This window comes from Eleutherodactylus coqui, chromosome 1 (assembly GCF_035609145.1).
Source record: "Eleutherodactylus coqui strain aEleCoq1 chromosome 1, aEleCoq1.hap1, whole genome shotgun sequence".
Classification (NCBI taxonomy): Eukaryota; Metazoa; Chordata; class Amphibia; order Anura; family Eleutherodactylidae; genus Eleutherodactylus; species Eleutherodactylus coqui.
The window spans coordinates 489,340,907-489,364,039 of record NC_089837.1 but is presented as its reverse complement, the minus strand read 5'-3'; the positions used below and the strand labels follow the sequence as shown (position 1 = coordinate 489,364,039).

General features: G+C 44.0%; 1 protein-coding gene across 3 annotated transcripts in view; it reads left to right on the top strand.

Moving 5' to 3' along the window:
* DYNC2H1 (dynein cytoplasmic 2 heavy chain 1) overlaps positions 1 to 23,133 on the top strand; it is a 413,010-nt gene that overhangs the window by 268,937 nt on the left and 120,940 nt on the right. The gene's annotated exons all lie outside the window — the stretch shown is intronic.

Below are 23,133 nucleotides of genomic sequence, written 5' to 3'. Positions count from 1 at the left end.
TATCGGATCCCATTGCTGAAAGAAGTGTCTATGTGGGTCCCACTGTTGTGGGCTGTACCTGTTTGTAGGGGCTGCAAGTACCGTGGAATCTTATCTATTTCCTCACATGCTATAATGGGATCCTATAATAGCCCCAAATACAACAATCCTTGGGATATTTCGGGAATAGTTATTTTTATTTAAGACCATGGATAATGGCCAAACCCAAGTCATTTATATAAACACCATCTTCCCTTTTCTTCAGGAAGACTTCTTATATCAAATACATATTTCATACTGGTAGAAAAGCCCAAAATCCTGAGTGTGGAGCTGTAAGATTATCCTAAACCACTATATGTGGGATGCTGTATCCTCTGTTGTAGATTATAAGAATAGTAAAGGGGGTTTCCTGGACTTAAGGCCCTCATACACGTTGGGATTTAGTCATCTGAACCCACCAATAACAGCGAGATCATACAACTCTCTGATGTGTATGGGGGCAGTTCAAACTTTTCACCCAACAGATGATGTCCAGGAAAAAGAAGGATTGGAGTAGTTGAATTTCCCCACTTGATCCTTATTCCCCGGGAGATAAGCCGCCATCAGAACTCAGTTCAACTTTTACCCCAAAAGATGATGTTGGGGGACAGAAGGATTGGGGACATTGAATTTCACCAACCGATCCTTGGTTCCCAGGAGATACTGCAGCTTACCTCCCTAAACGCATGAACATTTGGCCGAGTAGTAGAAAATATTCACCATCACTGATGTTTTATGTACTTTACCTTCTTTTTATACATTTGTTTATATGTGCCGCCATATAGATGTAGTATATGCATTGATGTCTAGAAGTCCATAGTTTGTCATTTCATTTCAGTATTTTGGGAGAGGTACGGATTCTTCGTATGCAGAGCGCCAAGTTGGAATAGGTAGACTTTAAGCCCTTGCAAGGCTCCTCAGGAAAATAAGGCATGCAAATGGGAGACGGTACAATGCCTCTGCAGCACCACCTATTGGAAGGTGGCTTCAAGGTCTGACTTTTTAACAGGCCTTGCAACATGACTAAGGAGATAAGTCACACGAGAATAATCTCCATGGTTGTCTCTTATAGAGAAGATTCTGTTTTGGGTGGTAATAATAATAATAATAAACTTTATTTGTATAGCGCCAACATATTCTGCAGCGCTTACATAGACAGGGGGGAATACAGAAAGACAAAATACAAACATTACAGAACCACGGTTACATAGTAATCAATTGATGGAAACAATAGGGGTGCGGGTCCTGCTCCAACGAGCTTACATACTACAAGTAATGGGGTGATACAGAGGGTAAAGGGGCTGGAGATGTACACGGTATGGCGAGGTGGAGAGTGAGGGGTGATATACATATAGACAATGGTCAGACATTTAGCCGTGTGACGGCAGAAACAGTATGACTGCAGGAGCGGTTTATGGTGGCTAGCAGGGATTGCAGTCAGTAGGTCAGGGAGCATGTTATCAGGCGGAGGGGTTTGTTTAGGGAATGCGGTATGCCTCCCTGAAGAGGTGCGTTTTTAGAGCACGCCTGAAGTTCTGCGAGTCCTGGATTGCTCGGGTAGCCTTTGGTAGTGCGTTCCAGAGGACCGGTGCTGCTCTGGAGAAGTCTTGGAGGCGGGAATGAGAAGTTCGAATTAAAGGGGCGCTCAGTCTGGTTTTGTTAGCAGAGCGGAGAGCCCGGGCTGGTTGATGGATTGAGATGAGGGAGGCGATATAGGGGGGCGCTGCACTGTGGAGGGCTTTGTGGATGAAGGTGGCGAGTTTAAATTGAATTCTGTATTTAACGGGCAGCCAGCGCAGTGACTGGCACAGGGCAGAGGCGTCCGAGTAGCGGCTGGACAGGAAGATGAGCCTGGCTGCCACATTCAGGATGGATTGGAGAGGGTAGAGTCTGGTGCAGGGGAGGCCGATCAGCAACGAGTTGCAATAATCGAGACGGGAGTGGATGAGGGCAACAGTAAGCGTTTTTAGCGTGTCCACAGTGAGAAAAGAGTGGATTCTTGCGATGTTCTTGAGGTGCAGCTGACATGTTCGGGCCAGAGATTGGATGTAGGGGGTAAAAGAGAGATCAGAATCAAATATGACTCCAAGGCAGCGGGCATGTTGTCTAGGAGTTATGGTGGCGCCACACACTGAGATGGAGATGTCAGGAGGAGGTCGTTAGTGGAGGGTGGAAATACCAGCAGGTCAGTTTTAGAGAGGTTTAGTTTTAGGTAGAGAGAGGACATGGTGTTAGAGACAGCGGACAGACAGTTAGTGATGTTTTGGAGTAAGGGTGCAGAGATGTCACGGGAAGAGGTGTATAGCTGGGTGTCATCAGCATACAGGGGGTATTGGAGGCCAAATCTCCTGATGGTTTGTCCAATAGGGGCTGTGTAGATAGAGAAAAGAAGGGGGCCGAGGACAGAGCCCTGGGGGACCCCAACAGCAAGGGGGAGAGGAGGGGAGGTATAGCCTGCAAAGGAGACACTGAAAGAGCGGTCAGATAGGTAGGAAGAGAACCTAGGTAATATCTTTGATCAAGTTGCAAGGCCTTATCTAACTTCTCTACGTGTTTTGGGTAGAAGCCCTTCTTCAGACAAGCTGGGTGGGACATCACTTTTGGGACTAAGGGATATGGGACCCAAAAGTGCTGGTGGTACCAGTGATGGAGCTGGAGACAGCAGGAGAAGTGGAGGATGACATCCTATGCCAGTTTCTTAATATACTTAATAAAAGAGGATATTACCTCCTACCATCCACCATCTCTTCTGGAGAGTTGTGCCTATCCACCAGTCTTTTCTTTCTATATCTTTTCTTCTGGTGACCTATCCTCTGGACAGGTCATCAGTAGTTGATGGGCAGGGGTCCGCCGCTCGTGATCCCCATCAATCAGCTAATCATTCAGTGCAGCAGGCTGGAGATTGTCATCAGCGGACAGGGGAGGGAGTGCCGGCGCCCACTTCACTCCCATTGAAATCGGTGGCAGTGCCGCTCCTCTACTTCCTGCTTCTTTTCTGGTCAGACCTGAATGTGATGTGATGAGCAGGAGAGAAGCAGGAAGTGGAGGAGCAGCACGGCGCTGTCACCGATTTCAATTTGGAGAGAAGTGGGCGCCGGCACTTCCTATGCAGGCCACAGATGACAATCAGCTTTTGGATGGGGGTCCCAAGTGGCAGACTACCGTCCATCTACTACTGATGGCCTATCCAGAAGATAGGTCATCAGTGGAAAAGCAGGCATTCTGCCCAGAAATAGGACATGCTGCAATTTTTCTCTGGCAGCGCTGCTTCTTGCACCGCTGCACATGTAAGTACACCAATTAATAACAATGTGTTCTTTTGTCATACATTTTTTGCGCATCTCGCAACGCACAGAAACATGGCGGAATATGGCCCACGTAAATGCACCCTAACACTGCGCAATTTGTGTATTCCAGTATTTGTTCCTCTCCTTCCTCTTCTCATGCAGCACATCTTATTATGGCCGCACAGGTAGATGGCAGCAGTGTACCTGTGAAGAATGGCTCCCACACACAAGTTCTCTTATAATTAGTCTTGGATTACTGTACATTAAACATAAATCCCTTCGCTTTATTGCTTTTTCTTTTAATTTTAAAGTAAAAACTGTAGTCAGCAGCGTCTGGTAAAGTCCAGGGGCGATGCTGCGGTGTCTGCATAGACCTCCATGCTGCTTGAGGAGGTCTCTCTAGGGACTCCCAGATTGTATAGAGTGCTGCTATATTGAACTCCATGTTATCAGACATTTACCGGGCGTACAGCGCATGTAGCGCCCCTTATCTGGAGATGAACCTTAGAGCGGTCCGAACTAATTGCTGAGAAATTTGAGCTAGAAAACCATTTCCTTCCATTTTGCATAGGAGCAATGAAAACATAATGCATAGCAATAGGTAAACCGTCACCTATATTTTTTACAAATATTTTTTGCAACTGTAATGTAGATCGGATGTTGCAAGAAGTAAGTGAACCCTTTTGGTTTACTTGGATTTTAGTATTGGTTGCTAATAAAATGTGATCCAATTATTATCACAATTACAGGCAAACATAATGTAACCAATAACAAGCAGACGTTGTACTGCTCAGGTCTTCTTTGGGCACACTGACTGACTAGCATCCACAATGCGGGGAGAAAAAGTCAATCAAGGCTTCAATTTAACCTGTAGATCCCCTCTAGGCCTCGTTTACACAAGCGGTGTTTTGCACGTGCGTATGTGCAAAAAAAGCACGTGAAGTAAGCTGCGTGCTCATTGCTTTCAATGATGCCGGATGCCGGCAACCCCAGCAGTGATTTTTCAGGGAAGGGCCTTAAATATAAGCCCTTTCCTGAAAATCATCCCTAGCTTGTGTAGAAAAAAAAAAGGGCTGCGTCTTATTGGCTGAGTGCTCAGCCAATCACAGGCAGCTCTCAGCTATTCATTTTAAATCCCCACCTGCTGAAAGAGCTTCAGTATAGTGCCGGCGAGGCAAGTGGGTAGACGTGCCAAACCCTGACAGCGGCGGAGGTGTGTGTGTGTGTGTGTGTATATAATATTTATTTATTTATTTTATTAGTGCTTCCCCAAAAGTAAGTCCTACCCCGATAGTAAGGCTTACCCCGGTTTTCGGGGGAGGTTTGAAATATAAGGCCTCTCCTGAAAATAAGAACTAGCTATCCTGCCCAAAAATAAAAAATGAATACTCACTTCGTCAGCGGCGTCCTGATGGTCTCCAGCAGTGCTGCGGCAAACTGTAGGATCCTTTCCGTCTGCCATCTCAGCTTCTTCTGGTGACAGGGCTTTGAATACCCCGCCTCCAGCAAAGCGAGTGCTGTGATAGGCTCATCGAGTGCCAGCAGCCAATCGCAGCCGGCGCTCGATGAGCCAATCACAACCATTTTAATCAGTCTATGCAGCCACTGCCGATGTGAAAGTGCCCGGCTGAAATGCACTATCTTGGCCAGTTGGGCGCTTTTATGCTGCGGAAATACGCCCATGTGCATTGTATACGAATTCGTTAGAGGGGCAGCATATATTGGCCGGGCATGAAAACCCAGCCAATATACGCCTGTGTGAATCCAGCCTTAGGGCTTACTCACATGGGTGTATATCAGCTGAGTTTTCACACCCGGCCGATATACGCTGCCCCTCTGATGCATTGGCTTGCAATGCATTAGTGCACAGAATCGTATTTCCACGGCGTTAAAGTGGCGGCAATTGCATAGATTCCTATTGGAGCCTATATATTATGTACACAGAAATGACTAATTAGAATTCTCGGAGGGAAGTCGTCTTCAGAAAATGGCATATTGCAGAATTAAGTTTTTGTATTAAATCAATTTTTTAAGAATTTTTAGTGATTTTTTTTTTTTTACGTTTTCGATCTGTATAAATGCTGCCCTGTATAAAGTTCTCACACCGACCACTAAGCCTTGTAATAGTCCGCTCCTTCCTGTTCTGCAGAGATCACTTCTCAGCAGCCGTCTCATTACGATCACAGGCAGGATTACACGTGCAGTGAAGCTGCTCACACAAAATAAATGTTCATCAGGTGAAATGTAACACCAAATGATTGTTTTAACCCCCCGATGACTGGCTAACTTTATCTGGAAAGATGTCTGCTGCTGAAGAAATTTTATCTGATAGTCAAACAAAATAGTTTTTGTTTATAGAAAGGTCTTTTGTTCCTGAATGATCGTCCACTGAAAGATCTTTCATCCATATGATGCGTCATTGAACATAAAAATGTTTGTCTGCCCTGCGTGATGAACATTCACCGCACGATTGTTCATTCAATATTTGTTCATTTATCAACCTACTTCTTTCTGTGTGTGCCAGCTAGCACAGGATCCTCCATTCACAGTAGACGATGGACACAGCTCACCTCCTCCCCATCCCTGCACAACGTCCTCTCTACATGTCATGTGCACTCTCCCAAACAAGTCCATGGCATGGCTAATGTCCACTGTGTCTATGGCCCATGCAACTGCTGTAAAGCATGTCTCTAAATGCTGTTAACTGCTGCTCAGCCAAGATGGCTGCCCGCTATAATCATGTACAGACAATGGAGTAAAAAAAAAAAACTACAATCAGAAAATTAAAGCTTACAAAAAAGGAAAATGTTTCACTATCTGGTTTGAATTAGTTTAAAAAATTTAGGTGGTACATGTCCTTTGGCCACTAAACGTCACAGGATGTAAGTTTACACCCTGGCAGAGTGTTAGTTAATGCAACCCGACGTAAACGTACAGCACCGTCCCACAGCGGACTGTGACTGATAGCCGGCCTAATGCTGCAACAGCGGGGATTGATGAGAACACGGATCCCTGCTCTTAACCCCTTGCATGCTGCGATTAAGGTTAATCACGGCATGTCAAGGGTTCACAGAGGGTGCGCTCCCTCTGTGACCTCATCGGCCCTCCATAATGTAAATACAGAAGTATTGCAATTAGAGATGAGCGAACCTACTCGGCCACGCCCCTTTTTCGCCCGTGCGCCGCGATTTTCGAGTGCTTCCGTACTTGGGCGAAAAGATTCGGGGGGCGCCGTGGGTGAGTGGGGGGTTGCAGAGGGGAGTGAGGGGGGGGGAGGGAGAGAGGGCTCCCCCCTGTTCCCCGCTGCTACCCCCCGCTCCGCCACGCCTCCCCCCGGCGTCCCCCGAATCTTTTCACCCGAGTACGGAAGTACTCGAAAATCGCGGTGCTCGATCGAGTAATTACTCGAAATGAGTAGGTTCGCTCATCTCTAATTGCAATGCATTATCATAGCGTGCAAAGCTTTTACTGTTCACGTCCACTGCAGTGTCTTAAAAAAAAAAAATAGCGCAAAACTAAATTATTTTTGTGCACTCTCATTTGTATGAAAAAAAATTGAAAAATCATATGTAATATCCCATCCATATCCACCTGTACAACGCATTGAACACACTATGTGTACTGCACGGCAAAAAACGTAAAAGAAAACCTGTAAAAAAACATAAGCATTATGCTTGTTTTGTTCATTTTTCCTCCCCAAAGAAGCAATAAGTGATTAAAAAAGCCATATGTACCCTAAAATTGTACCAATAAAAACTACAGCTCGTCACGCAAACAAAAAAAAACAAGCACTCACAGAGCGCCGTCCATGGAAAAATGAAAAAAGTTACGGGATTTTGAATGCAACAATATAAAAGAAAGAAATTCCAAAACAAATGGATTTTAATTGTGCAAAAGTAGGGAAAAAATGAAGAAAATAGTTTTTTTTTGTATTGTGGTAATCCTGCTGACCTGCAGAAAAAAATTTGTGTCATCTATGCTGTATGATTAAGGGCTTATTCAGACCACCGTATATCGACCGCATATTCACGACGGCCGATATACGGCGTCTCTCTCTGCAGGGGGAGGAGGCTGGAAGAGCCGGGAGCAGTGCTCTGAGCTCCCGCCCCCTCTCCGCCAACTCCCCATCCCCTCTCCTCCCCTCTGCACTATTTGCAATGAGGGGAGGCAGGATGGGGGCGGAGCTAAAATAATAATAATACAGAATTAAAGTGTTTTGCCTCCCTCCCCTCCAAAAAAATGTATAAAAGTTTTTCAATACGTTCTATGTACGCAAAAATGGTACCAATAAAAAACAAGCCCTCGTACGGCCGCATCGTCAGAAAAATATAAAGATTATGGGTATTGAAAAGTGCAAATGAAAAGCCCCCAAAAATCGTCACGTCCTTATGGCCAAAATAGGCCATGTCCTTAAGGGGTTAACAGCATGACGGAAGAGGACGACACAAGAATTTGTCTCTATAGACCTCAGCAGTTCCGTTTTCTATATATGTTGGTGCTCCCCGCAGGATGATCTGTGGACCCGTCTAGTGATGCACAGCTATAATAACAGGATTTGCCTGAACCTATTAATAGTTTTTCCTTCCTTTTCGCTTTTTTTGTGTCAAACTCTGAAGCCTCCCAGCGCCGGCGCGGTTTTTATGTGATGTCATTGAAAGTGTGAGCAGCTGTACATTTTTTATTTCTAGGATTGAAGCCATGTTACTTGTGGCAGATCCCAGCCGGGATTAATATTTTCCCATATTGACTATCATTGGGATCTGTCGCTCTTGGAGAGATTATATAGCGCCTCCTTCAGGCCTTCATATAAGAGTGTGGAATTTTCACAGTGGAAAATTTGCACCAAAATCCACATGGATTTCCACTACAAAAATGTGAAATTCGGTGCAAATCTGCAGCAGAATTCACCCCTTCGATTGAAAGGATGAAGCCTGCTGTGTATCCACACCACCCAACAGTGCAGATTCATGCAGATCCACACCAAAATCCGCAGCATAAAATATATTGCAGACTTTAGTGCCCTCCAGACGTGTATTGTAGATTTCACTACAAGCTTCTCGGATGCCAACTGCATCATCCAATCCATTAGGAGCCAGCGAAGCAGAACTGTATTGTGACCGCACTTTAAAAAGGGTATTCCCATTATATAATATTATGGAGTATGACAAGTATGTTTTATCGTCTTGACCAGTTGGGATCTGACCTCTGTCTTGATAAAATAGCACCTGTTGGACTTTTACACCAAGCTCTCAGGCACCTACTGAGCAAGGACTGTATCATAGAATGGTAGAGTTGGAAGGGACCTCCAGGGTCATCGGGTCCAATCCCTGCTCAGTGCAGGATCACTAAGTCATCACAGACCAATGTCTGTCCAGCCTTTGTTTGAACACTTCCATTAAACCTAGCACTAGTCAAGTAAATGGGACGGACGTGTAGTTCCTTGCACAGTGGGACACTGGACGCATCAGTGGGAAAGACTTTGAAGAAGGTTGAGGCCACTTACAAGACTAGGGCCATCAGGGAATTTTGAGAATCCGCAATGGCACTTTTAAAGGCTATGGAAACCCCCTTGTCCATGAAAAATCAATACACGCATGTCTTACTAAGTACCTGCAGAAAAAACTGATTCATTGAGTCTTGCTTATTATACAGTTAGACACTCTTATACTTGCAATGCTTTAAGTTAACCCACCAAATGAAGCTACCCCTATCCACAGTAAAACTGTTTCGTTCGTGTGGGCAAATAAACACAAGGCGCACACAAACGTGCCCAAAAATGGGGATATCACAAACGCGGGGACCTATAACGGAATTCAGACTGGACGTGCTGACTGAAACACCAACTGGACAGAGAACTGCGGACTGGACTCATGGACAGCCATAACATAGGCAAACAACCAACACACTCACCAAACATCCCCGCACGCTAAAGCGGATGGAATTGCTGTTTATATAAATACGAGGGATTAGTTTGTGAATTGGTCAAGTCACTTAAGCCGCAAGCCCATCGATCAAGGGTCCTCCTGTTTTGCGGTCCCTAATCTAACAAGACACATTATCCAGCAGTATCGGACACGGTCCACACAGCAAGCAGTAACAGTACAGACAACAGGACACAAGTCACACCACAAGCTGTACAGAACTGACAACAGGACACTAGTGTCACCGCAAGCTGCAACATAGAAGTAACAGGACTGCTCACCCTGGACACCAGACAGACACTGACAGGAGCTGGGTATATATGTGGGCAAAGGCCGGCCCGGGGGATTGCTTAGCAGGAGATCACCACAGCCAGCCAGCACAATTATGCCACATCTGTGGAAATGTGCTCCTAGAAACCATAGTAGTACTGGTCCCAGCAGCACAACCTAACAATATCTATCTGATTGGGTTGTAATCACTGAGACTCCTACTGATCATAAGAACGGGTTTCCAAAGCCCCCTGAATGATTAGCACATGCAATGCTACTCCATTCATTTTAGTGGGACCGTCAGACATAGTTCAGCACTTGTACACTGAGTTATCTTCAGCAGTCCCATTGAAACGAGTGGCCTAGTAGTGCACATGCCTGACTAGCGCTCTAGTCATTCGAAGACCTTCAGGTACTCCATTCTCATGACTCCTTGCAGTTATCCCCAAGTTGTTGTTTTTTTTGCCCCATAGACACCCCATACTTTGCTGTACAGAATAATTTTGTAACAAACTTTCTAAACTGTGCCCATTTGCCCCCGGCCCAAGAGTCTGCCACCTGTCTGTGATGTCAATAGCCCTTCTGGCTCCAATAACGTCCTATATACAGATCACATAAATGGGAATATGGAATAGCATTGGTGTCATTGTATTTTGGGACGTGTTTTGGATTGGCTGTGACAGTCACATGGGTATATGGGTACATGACCGCTGCAGCCATGTAGACAAAGAACGACAGGGCCAAACGGAGTGGCTGCGCTGTAGCAGCTGGCGATCTACCGGGTAAGTGCTGGGTCTTTTATTATCCCATTCTCTCACTCTGTCCAAGAAGTTTTTTTAGGAACTCAAACAACCCTTTAAAGGGAACCCGTCATCAACTGTAAGCACCATAAACCAAGTTTAGGCGCTGTGGAGTCTGGCGGGCTGCTTTTCATTCTTGCCAGTGAAGTCAGTTCTCACACCAACTTGACCCTTTTCAGAAGGCTCCATGCTCAGACTCCCATAGAGATGAATGAGGATCTGAGAAGAGTCACGCTGGTGGAAAGAGGCTCCCCGGACTCCACATCACCCAAACTAGAAGCTTCATAACCCGGTTTATGGTGCCTAAAGTTGATGACTGTTTCCCTTTAACTGCATCTGAGAACTTAGTCCATTTCCAGATCCGTTGATCTGCTTTTTCTAAGAGCGTGTGTAAATGGTACGCATCCGTAGTAAACAATGCGACCTGTAGACTTGGCAATGCTTAAAAGACGAAAATCTGCAGGGATGCGGCTACGTGGGATCTCGCTTCTCATTAGCACAAATGACCGAGTTTTTAAAATGTTTTTTTTTTCTTCCTTTTTTAAGTGTTTTAAACTTTATTCTAAGAAAACTCGAATGATTGTCTCAATCTAGAGCATAATAATTGGCTTTATTCTAGCGTCTCCATACTTAAATTTAATAAGAGGTAATAAAATAGGGAGCGAATTAAACGCATTTGGAACAGTAAAACTAGCGTGTTATTAGAGTAAACATGTATTAAGAAGTAATAGTTCTGGAATAACCGCTAAGTACGGAAATACGGGCGAAATAATTAAAGCAGCCATAAACAGCCTGCATGGGGAAGCGCATTGTGTTAGCTGGGAAAGCACATCTTAAGGGCACCCTAAGGTTTAACGATGCGCCAGGCAAATTATTTATATGGGAATTCAGCCGTAAAGTTATTTTAACTATAGCGCAGTGGATCGCTAGGCGGAGCCGCGCCGGCAACCAGGACAGTTTTATATATATTTTTTGTGATATTTTACTTTTTGAAATAATGAAAAAGTTCACAGAGGATTTTGTTTTAAAGCGGCTTAGTGTAATGCAAATTATAAGACCGTAATGAATCGTAAAGCCGGAAAATAGCGTAATAATGTCAGATCACCTCCACTTATAGAATACAGAAATTGAAAAGACTTAATATATGTAGCAATACATCCAGATGTAGCAGAGCTGCGCCAGAGTTTGCCATAATTACCCCTGCCTCTGATTTTACAACAAATGACGGATCTACTTAATTACGTAACGCAGTGTCTTCTCCGTGTCCAGTATGTCAGACTAAAATCATACTTCTAAGGCTGGATTCAGACGAACGTATATCGGCTAAGTGCCCGGGGCTTAGCTCCGCCCCCACCCCATGCCTCCCATTGCAAATAGTGGCGAGGAGCGGGAAGGGGGCGGGAGCTCAGTTCCTGTTGCTGGCTCTTCCACCCCACCCCCCCTTGCACACAAGGACACCGTATATCAGCTCGGCATGAAAACCGAGCCGTTACGGTCGTCTGAATCAACCCTAAGGTTGGGTTGTCACGGGCGGAAAATCTTGCGGCTTGACCGCACCAAAAAGCCGCAAGATTTCCGCAGGAGAGCCGCAGCTTCAAAACCCGCGTCATTTCGCCATGGGTTTTGGAGCAGATCAGCTGCCGGCATTCTGCTGCGGATTTCTCTCCCCATAGAGAGGCGCAAGGCCGCAGCGGGAAAAAAAAAGAATTGACATGCTGCAGCTGTCAATTGCGCACCGCATCGACCGTTCCGCCCGGCTTTGCCGTGACAGATTGTCCACTTGGCTGGCTAATCCCGGGATTAGGAGCCGTGGACGGATTTACCGTACTGAATTTCCGCGGAAAATCCGCCCCATGTAAATCCAGCCTAAGGCGGCTTCACACATGGCATTTATTTGGAAAACTCACTTGCAGATTTTGATGCCGTTTTTTGAGCTAAAGTCAGAAGTGGATCCGGGAGGAGGAGACGTCCTTCCTTTATGATGCTCAGAATCTTTTAATTCACTTCTGGCTTTGTCTCAAAAACTGCATCAAAACCTGCAGTTGTGTAACCCCCCCCCCCCCCCAAAAAAATGCTGTGTGTGAAGCCCGGTGGCATATACGTTGCATATACTCTGTGTTTTGTATGAGGCTTATTTGCATGCCGAAATATATATAAGTGTTACAGTGTAGGCAAAGATGACATCTCAAAGACTTTCCACGCATATATTATTGATGACCTACCCTCAGGATAGGTCAGCAATAGTTGATCGGCTGGGGTCCAGCACTAGAGACTCCAGCTGGACCCCCATCGTTGGCACCACAGCACACAGAGGTCAGAGCGGAAGCAGTTGCCTCCAACCCCCATGTAGTGGGCGGCACTAATTGCAGGCGCTGCTCTCATTGAGCTTTTACTCCAACCTCTATGTATTGAGATGCTGACAGCAGGCTCCCACCAACTACCGATGGCCTATCCAGAGGTCGGGTCACAAGTTTAAAAAGAGTGCAGACGGCCCTTTAATTCTAATTGGAATATTTCTTTGACTATGGACTCTGGTAAGTACGAGTACTTTGGGGTAAGTTGCTATGGCCTCACAATTGTTGGCCTCATATGTGTTGCTGCTTTCTTTACAGTAGTCACGCACTTCCTCTATAGATGAGGATGTCGAATGTAGAGGTCTTCTATGCACTTCTACTGCTTCCATGCGACTGCCGGTCGGTCTACGGCAGAGTCCACACATCATCACCACGGTGTATACTGGGTTAGCTCGCATGCACTTAGTGTAATTACACATATGAATGACATGATTGCTATATTGGGAAGGGTTGCCCTCTAGCTCGCCGGCTTGGTGCCGGCAGCCACCGGAGTAATGACAGCTGTTGTCATGGTGGTTAGATGATACCAAAACACCTGTCACCGTGACAAACCGCGTAGAGAGACGATCCGCTCAGGAAATCAGCCAGAATGATTGGAAAATTATAGGAAGTTCCTTGATTTACAATTTCTGAAGGAATGTGCCGGGGTGTTAACAATCAGCGATTTACATATTTACAGTCAGCTTCATAATTAAATCGCAATTAGCAAGGAGTGTTATTTAGCTCTCCACTTCGCACCCATACTTGGTATCACTATTCATACACTCCATTCACAAGATGTGAGGACATGTTTCCCAGGAGCGCATGAAATAGACGATAAAGGACGATCTGCAACCTTGGAACAACAAACAATTCAAAGTACTTGTGCAAATAATTAAAGGGGTTGTTACACGAAAATAGTTTTCTCGTTACATGGGTGTAGTGTCCTGTGAGGGAACGCCAAAATAAATGTGTCACAACCTATAAGGAACGCCAGAAATGGTCGCACCCCTGCTTGGGATACTGCAGGGAAATGACTTGCTACCCAAGCATACGGCTGGAGTTGGGAGGGTGTAGTGCATGGACCTGGCACAGTGGCACCAACCAACTCCTGGTCCTGGAGGAAGTTACCGCAGCAAAGGATAGGGCCAGTAGTCCTCAGGGTGAGGGGGTAGTAGTTGTCAGTTCATGACGCCACCGTTCCACACACTGGCATTCATACACGTCGGATCAATAAACACTGGACAAGTGCATCATACCTCGGGTCCTCAGGAACGGATGAGGCCCAGTAAAACTTTACTTGAATAACTTTGCGAAACAGGTAATTACAGGTACATTGACGGCAGCAGTTACAGGCAGAAGCTCAGAGGTTGGGAGGCAAAAATACACAGGAACAATACGGCCCTATAGTCCATGTTATCTATAGGTCACCAGTCCTGGACATGAAATATACTCTGGAGGAGGCAAGAAAGCAAGATCCTCTCCACATACTCTCTGACAAGACAAAATTACTTAGCAGAAGACTTAGAATAAAAGCACCCCGCACATTCTCCGCATGGGTGTTGAAATCACGTACCTCTGTGTGGTGATCCCATTAACGGATGGCCACACAGGAAAAATTAACTGCCGTGATGTGAACAGGTACCTGGTTAAGTAGCAATTAGGATTTGGGTTGCTTTTTCTCTCTCTGGACGGTGTTCGCTCCTCTACATCCACACCCCATATGCTACTGGATGTCGTTCCTCCTCTTCCATCTTCGCCAACATGGAAGCTGATGGTGCTCCTACGCGGCTCTGTGTTAGCTCAGAGCAGCAGGTAAGATGGAACCCTGCGCCAACACAGAAAGAAGAAGACCCTTTCCTGCTCTCAGACACTCGCATCTATCACCTCCCTTGTACCACATGACGCAGTAAGATAGATACATTCAACATGCAGCAGAACTGACAGGCAATGATTTTAACACACATACAGAAAATAGACACGACAGATTTGCACAGTGCATCCACATAATACAGTACATGTATGACCTTTATGGAGGAGACCAGAATGATGTTCTGGGACACCACATGGTTGCATATGCTCAGTCTTGCCGAAGGACACACATGCCCAGAATTGTACATGATCACAAATGCGCAATCTTGTTGAAAGACGTGCAGAGGCTTGCGCATGGCCCCACGGGCAGAGGCGCTCTCACTGTGTTATCACTCATGCCAGTTTTGTGCATTGTGAAATGCACAAAACTTGGAAGGTAATACAACCAATTGTTTTAAATGGGTCTGTTTTAGATGGAGATTTTTCTCTGGTAGTGATGCGGCGAAAAAGAAAAATTGCAGCATGTCCTATGTTTTTGTGATTAGGCAAGAAACCCACCTATTATTTTCTATGGGGGAATTAAAAATTGTACCACAGTGCAATGAAATGCGTTTTTTTCTCATAAAACGCATCACATTCGCCGGAAAGGTCGCATACTTGCGAGCATGATATCTGTTCTAGTTTCTCAGACCAATATCGCGCTAATCTATGTAACTACTGTCTTAGTCGGCATCTCCGCAAGACATTGCGGCTTCGGAAGCGGCCGCTCACCACGCCAGGGAACAGGGCGGACCTTTCACACCCTCCGGAATATTTCTGCACACGTCAGGATGCAGAAAAAGTTCTGTACCAAAAACTGCCTGAATGCATGTGGGTTATGGAAGAGATTACGTCTTTTGGTGCATCTTGTAGAAATATCCAGCAGCTGTGGGAGATCCCTAATCAGGGGTTTAACTTATTTCCACTTGGAATTCCGCATCAAAACCTTTTTTTGATGCAGAATTGCAGGCTTGTTTACGCCATTTTCATTCTGCATACGGCTCCATGTAGATTTTGCTGCAGAAAACTCCGCCCACATGAAAGGTCCCTAAGTGTTTGTTTTTTTGCCAGACAAGTTGTATTTTTTAAAGACACACTTTAATATTACCTACTGAGATACTTTATAAACAACTTGAGGGTGAAAGGGAGGGGGAAAAACAACAAAACATTTTTGGATGGTTTTTCGATTGTGTTTTAACAGCATTCACTGTGTAGTACAAATTATTTGACTTTATTCCTTGGGTTGATGACCAAATTTATATCTATTTTTTTTAATATGTTTTACTGCTTTTACAAAAAAAATTGCATTGCGTCGCCATGTTCTGAGATCTGTATTAGGGCTTGTTTTTTAAGGGTGATCTTTGGGTTATATACTACTTTTTATTTAAAAAAAAACTGCAATTCTGGCATTGACATCTTTTTCATCTCATGGTGTTCAGCGATGAATAACATATTTTAATAGTTCAGACTTTGGTGTGGTGATACGAACTGTTGGGTTTTCAGAGTTTTTTTTACATATTTTTGTTCAACTTTTGTTGTGGTTTTTTTTGTCCCAGTAAGGAACTTTACCATGCGGTTACTGTTTATTGCGCTGACAGCATTCCCAAAATGCATCCTGCCTCTAGCCGGGTGTAATAGAAATAATAAAGGTCCTCTTATGCTGGCTGAATTCTTGGCTCAATTTAACAAGTGCAGATCGACATGTGAGTCGATTGGCGCTCATTTAATTTTCTTTTACACGGGTCGAGAATTGGCTTATGGGGATGTACAATTGCTAGTACGATAATTTGTCCCTATAGGCCAGCTGTGATAAAGGGTGAGTTGTTCAGCTGATCGGCGGACATTGAAAATCGACAATCAGTTGACAAACTTTTCTACACGGCTGGATTTTTGGATGAATGAATGCTCAGAATATTGTACCCGCCCAATAATTGGGCTGCAAAAAGTACCTTAAGAGGTGGCCTTGCAGGCCATTGTTACACTTTGACTGCCATAGCACCCTATCAACATCCAAGTCCAAGGAGGACGATAGGGTGAGAGAGAGAGACCCCTTCTGTCTAATCGCTTAGATGCTGCGGTTGCTATTGACCACCGTATTGAAGAGCTTAAACAGCAGGGATCTGAGCTAGCTCTAATCCTGGCTGTTATAGATGGGTTACAGCTCTTTACCGCAGACAGAACCTGCCGAGTATATAGTGGGTTTAACTCCTGAACCTACTCTGTACCCACTCCCCTGTGATGTGATGTAAATGTACGTCCTATGATGGAAGGGGTCAAAGAGGTATTCTGACGATAGTCTTTTATCAAGGATTCAGCATAAATGAGTGATAAGTGAGGGTCTCACCTCTGTGATCCCTATCTGGAGAATGGAGGTTCTAATGATCCCCATTCTAGAATCTAAAGTGGCCATTGGAAGCTAAAAACGGATAGAGCAGGTCAAAAGAGATGTATCAGAAATTCAAGTTCCACAGCACAAGTAATTCCACTGGATAGGGGATTACTTGCTCATCGGTGGGCATTTCACTGCGGAGACCTCACCCAATCTTGAAAACGGGGCTCCCGTGTTCCGATGTCCTGCTACTGTGGGGTTCGCTTCTTGACAGTCCCATTGAAAGTGAAGTGACCAGTGCTTCATACAGTCTCCTTCTGACTTGAGGGACATGTTGTATTCCCACAGTGGGCAGGGTGGGAGACATAGGACCTCTCTTCTTGAGATCGGTGGGGTATCCACAGTGAGACCCCACCGATCAGCAAGTTATCCCCTGTCCTGTGGATAGGAGACAACTTGAAATTCTGGAACAACCCCTTTAAGCATGGGAAGTCCATTGTTCACAAATGCCAGGAATGTCTGTGGTCAGAATACCCTTTCAGGTGAGCTCTTTATGTTCTTTACTATATATAATCAGTTACAGTGAAATAGTTTAATTTGTGGGATGATGTATAGATGATGAGTTTGGAGGGGGGGGGGGTCCACCATTAAAAAAATAAGGGAAAGAATGTAGTAGAAATGTGCAGAAACCACGGTGATATTTTAAGAAGACCTTAACCTGTTAAGGACCGAGCGCTGTAAATTTGCGGTGCTTGGTCCTGGACTTTAATCCCAGCCGATAGTAAAAAATACAGCGCGGGATTAAAGCCCCTGCTTCTGCAATCAATCAGAAGTAGGTCTGGCTGTAAGCTGTTAGTCACAGCTGATAACCCGAAGGAAAAGGAAGTGGTTTTTAACCCCTTCTGCCTTCTCCTTTCCCTAGTACACAGCACTCAATGAGTGCTGTGTACTAAAAAAGTAAAAGTGGAAGTGTTTTTTCCACTACGGGAGTCGGCGGTTATGTGACCACCAGGTTCCCCTGTTACAGCAGAGCTGCAGAGTCTTGTCAGACTCTGATTAGCTCTACCAGTGACTAGTGTCACTACAGGGGATGTTTTCCCCTGTAACTGGGGCTCCTATAGATGCCCCAGCTACAGTGTAAAAGTATGTAAAAAAAAAAAAAAACTTGGCTGACCCCCAGTGAACTTATATGATGTCATGGGGGACATGAATAGTAGAAAAAAATTATTACATTAAATAAGTAAAATAAAATTGCAGAATAAAATAAAAATCTATGCATAAAAAAGAAAATAACCCAAAGCCGACGCCAACCAAAACCGTTGCTGTATGCACCCTGTAAACCAAAACCTTACATATGATATATCAAAACACCTAAACAAAATGAGGAACCCGTTCCCATACTTTTTCAGCCTAAATTTACTAATTTAAAAAAAATTAACTATGAATGTAAAAAAAATTTTTTTTTTTTTAGCTCCCCCACCCTTCCCCTATTAAAATTAAAAATTGGAAAAAAAAAGTCAGTGAAAAAAATAGCCCTATATGTCACGGGAAAAAAAATAGCGCAGTTAAACCACCACATGGCTGAAATCCCTAAAGTGTCTGGTCCTTAAGGTACAAACCAGCCTGCTCTTTAAGGGGTTAATGGGGACGTATGCTCTATATTTTTTGCTCATCAAAGTCAAACAGTGAAATATTTTTCTGATGTTTTAATTTTCTGATTGTAAACTTTTTTTTTTCTTTATTCTATTGTCCCTACATGACTACGGGACAGCCATCTTGCCTTTGCTGCAAAGTTACGCTTTACAGCAGCTTTTAGAGATATGTTCACTGCAGCTATTTACACAATGGACAGGAACTGACCCATTGACGTCTATGGGAGACTCTTCTAAGTATGCACTATGACAGGTGCAGTGGACATTATGCAATGAGGGGTATGAGGAAGCTGTAACCATCACATATTGTGAATGGTGGGTCCTGTGTAATTTATATGTAGGTGTTTACCTTTCATTGAAATCCCAAAGCATTACACACTCGCCGTCCAAATAAGATGCAGACCTAAACGGTCCTCCACAGAGACAGCTGCTATGCTTTAAAGGCACATTAAGACAGGACGAATGCTGGGCAAATGATGCCCGACACTCATTCCCGCACATACTCGCTCTCATGCTGCTGCACGGGAGCTAGTATCGCTGGCTCACAGCAGAGCGGCTGGAGAAGATTTCACTCCTCGCTCTCCCCTGCCCCTCTCCATTGACTTAACATAGCAGCTGTTCAATACTGAATAGCTGCTATTTAAACTGAATGATCATCGTTCAGCTCATCGTCCATCGTTTATGCAGCATAAACGATGGACGATGAGCTGAAGGTTTATCGTTCAGTGTAAATAGCAGCTGTTCAGTATTGAACAGCCGCTATGCTAAGTCAATGGAGAGGGGCGGGGGAGAGCAAGGATAGAAATCTCCTGCAACCTCCCCGCCACCCTGCTGGCCGCTCTGTGAGCGAGCCAGCGATACTACCTCTCATATAACAGCACGGGAGCGAGAGTATGCGGGGACGAGTGTCGGGCATCATTTGCCCAATATTCGTCCCGTCTAAATGGACCTTAAGCTGTATTTATCCATCTGCACCAATCTTGTAGCCTTTAGCGCAACCGTGCTCTTAGACATACTGTGGGTGCCATATTAGGTATTGTATTAAGACACATCTTTTATAGCCAAATAGTTAGATCAAGTAGAAACAGAAAGGGGTGTTACAAAGCCAAAAACAGTTTCATCATTCATTGGGTTCAAACTGTTTTTCCTTTGAAGTGTAAAGAATGATCAGTTTCTGTTGACTCGTCTCTGGTCCAGTCTGTTGACTTCATTGTTCTTATGGAAATCTTGTCTTTGGAGACTCTCTGATGGTTTCATGTGCTTGATAAGAATCCGTTTTTTCCTGTTTATGTTGAAATGTCACTAGATAAGAAACAATACGAAGTCACACTCTCATTGTGTGTAGGGGATGCTTGCTGACTCTGAAATACAAACCTAATTATCGAATAATATAATTTTTCTCCCACTTATTCATTTAAGGCTTATAAAGCTGAATATATGAAAATATACATACAAAATAAAGATCTTTTCTGTCATCTTCCACACAGCTATTAGGGATTATTTATCTTTCAAGGTCCTGTTCACGTGTTATAAACTTGATGAGGATTAGGCTACTTGCACATTTTTTCGTCAAATTTTCAGACCGAAAAATCTGTCCAATAACTGGACACTAATAGGACCCATTCATTTGAAGGGGTGTACGCACACAGGCTTTTTTTTTTTACTTGGACCAATAGTCCGAGTAATTAAAAAAAAAAATTGCAGCGTTTTTCTATTATTGTATGATTTTCAGACAAGAATAGTACATGTCAATGTGTGATGTTCCGTACTTTGGATGGGATTCCCCAGTGCTGTCCATTGTGAGTTGCACCCCAGAAACTTGGGCGAAACGTTTAAATCACCTGTATGCAAGTAGCCTTAGGGCTCCTTTCCACTAGCCTTTTTTTATCACTGCGTTTTTTGTAACGCGATTGTCAATGGGACTTTCTAATGTTAAAAACGCAACGCAATGCACCAAAAATGCAATTGCATTGCATTGCGTTTTTAACATTAGAAAGTCCTATTGACAATTGCGAGGAAAAAAAACGCAGTGATAAAAAAAGGCTAGTGGAAAGGCACCCTTAGGGTGCTAATTATCAATTGAAATCCTCTAACAAGCCTCATTCAGTGAAAGTGATTTGGGGTATTTTATACCCCATTCACTTGTTGCCTGCTGCAGAACAAGAAGTGTCAGACTATTGTTAGACATAAGTCCCTTTTACACAGGCTGATTGTGATGTAAATTGCTCGTTAGATAATAATTGTGCAGTATGAACGCATACAATGAAATAACTGATCGGATCTTACCTGCGGACCATAAAATCATTGTTGGTCTGCCACTGCATCATTCCATGTAAATAGGCCTTCAGCCTTCTGTGAATGACGGCCTGCTTCCTGTGAATGGAGGAGGGTGGGCGAGTACGATCTCCGCCCTGCTCCACCTCCCTTCACAGAATGATGATCCTCTCGTGTAAAAGCACAGGGGCTATCATCACTAGCATGGGCGTCCCGTGTACAAGGGACTTTAGTTGTTAGTGTGAAAACTTTAGGGTTGTAGCATTTTTTTATACTTTTTTTTAAATATACTACGTGACATTGAAAATGTAAAACAAAAGCGCCAAAAAGTCGTTAAAAAAATGTTAACATAAAAACCTGATTTCTTCAATAGTCCATTTACGAACGACACATTCCCTTTAAATTAAAGAAAAAAAGCAAGAAAACATGGGCATACAGTCTAGTGTTTGGCGTAGTAATTGCACCACCATTGCCCATACATGGTCCTGGCGGTCCACGCCTCGCATCATGATGCCTGTGATGTGAACTTGTACATTTTGATCCTGAGAAATATGTGATTCGCAGAGTCCAAGGAATGTGTCTTCACTTCTTTAGTATTCAGCCACTGTTTTCCCGTTGGATCACCGCATTGTATGACAGCAGCTCCAGCCAGTGTATTCACGGTCTGTACTCGGAGCTCCCTGCCATCAGTGATGGCATGACAAAGGAGGGTCAAACCTTTATTTCGCCATCATCCGTCTTTAATTCATTGTTAATTGCGACGTTGTTTGTAGTATGAAAAATCACAAGTATCTGTGAAGTAATTTCATGGTTGACCAGCAAAAGGCACATGAATAGCGAGGAGCCCCCGAATCTTCACGAGGGCTAGCACTTAATTAGAACCATCTGTCAAGTGCCAAGAGCCGGAGCTTTCTTCTCTTCTGTACCGGGCTTTGTGTATATACCACATGGGTATTTATTTTCAAGTAGACAGTTCACGGCTTTTCCCTTTCCTTTAAGTACTTCAGTTAAATTGGAAAGTGCAATATTATCAAATATTAGACACAGTAATGCTCCTTCAGCTTATTACAATCTCCGTGCCGTTTCTACACTGAGAATGGTTTAATATTTAATTCTACTTTTTGATATATTTTTATATGTCTCCATGTATTTATGTTTTTATACGATCAACTTTTTTTTTTTTTCTGTTTAAAGGGGCTGTCCACTTTTTGTAATTTATTGTGGTTAGACAGGTCAGCAAAAAAATCGGTTACACATAGGATGTCCCACTGTTGAGACTCTCATCGATTGGCTGTAGGCTGCTGTGAAATGTGGTAGCACATATTCAGTTTCCTGTATTAGCTCTGAAGTTGTCAATCAATGTGCCCGGTCCAGAGACTCCTATTAGAGCCACTCACTGGTCTAACTAATTGATGGAGGCCCAGAACTAGGCTTACCCTTCTAGTAACTCAGATGGCATAAAGGGCTGTTTCTAAAGGGGTATTCTAAATGATAGAACACCTTTTTATGCTCGCATGCATTATGTTTAAAGGGATGTTCCAGGACTTAAAAAAAAAATTATAGGCTTAAAATAAAAATAAAATAAAGAAAAAAAGTCTGTGATTGACTGAGTGGTCACGTGCACAATATACAGCATATGTCTGCCCACAGCAGACATCAGGGCTCCGGTGCTGGACGGGGAGCTGCCAGAGGATACATTTTTCTTACATTTATTTTACACCATTTTAAGCCTGTACATTTTCGCACAAGGGATGCATGGCCCCACCCCAACCCTTCTGAACGATATGAGAGGGGGCGGGGAAGGTGTGCTCTGAGGAATCCTTTATAATTCAGGGTTCCACAGACCCCTGTTATCAGACTTGACGTAAGGCTGCGCCCATTCCTTCAGTGGCTCTGGACAGATCAGAATCTTGGTCCGGACATCCTAAATCTGGCATCTTTCCTTTGCTTTTCCCATTGTTTTATTTTAAAATACTGTCTTGTTGTGTATACCTGCATACCCTTATACTCCCGTATATCAACCTTTTTGTGTGTGTGTGTGTGTGTGTGTGTATATGTATGTATATATATATATATATATATATATATATATATTTATAATCTGCACTGCTAGTTTTTTTTTTTTTTCGAATAAGTCTGCGATTTATTAGTTAAGCCTTGTCCGTTTTAAAACAAACCATAAACTCCGAAGAGTGTGTGCATAATTCATAGTTTGGGTCCTAGCTTCCCTTAGCAGCTGGTGATGGCAGCGTGTGTGTGTAAGCGGCATTGTAGAGCGCTGGAGTGTATTAGGCTGGATCAACGGGTGATTTTGTGCTCTCGGTCTGCATGTGGCAGGACCCTGTGAAAGCTGGTTACAAATCCACCTGTAATCTGGCGACTCCACATTCGCAATCTC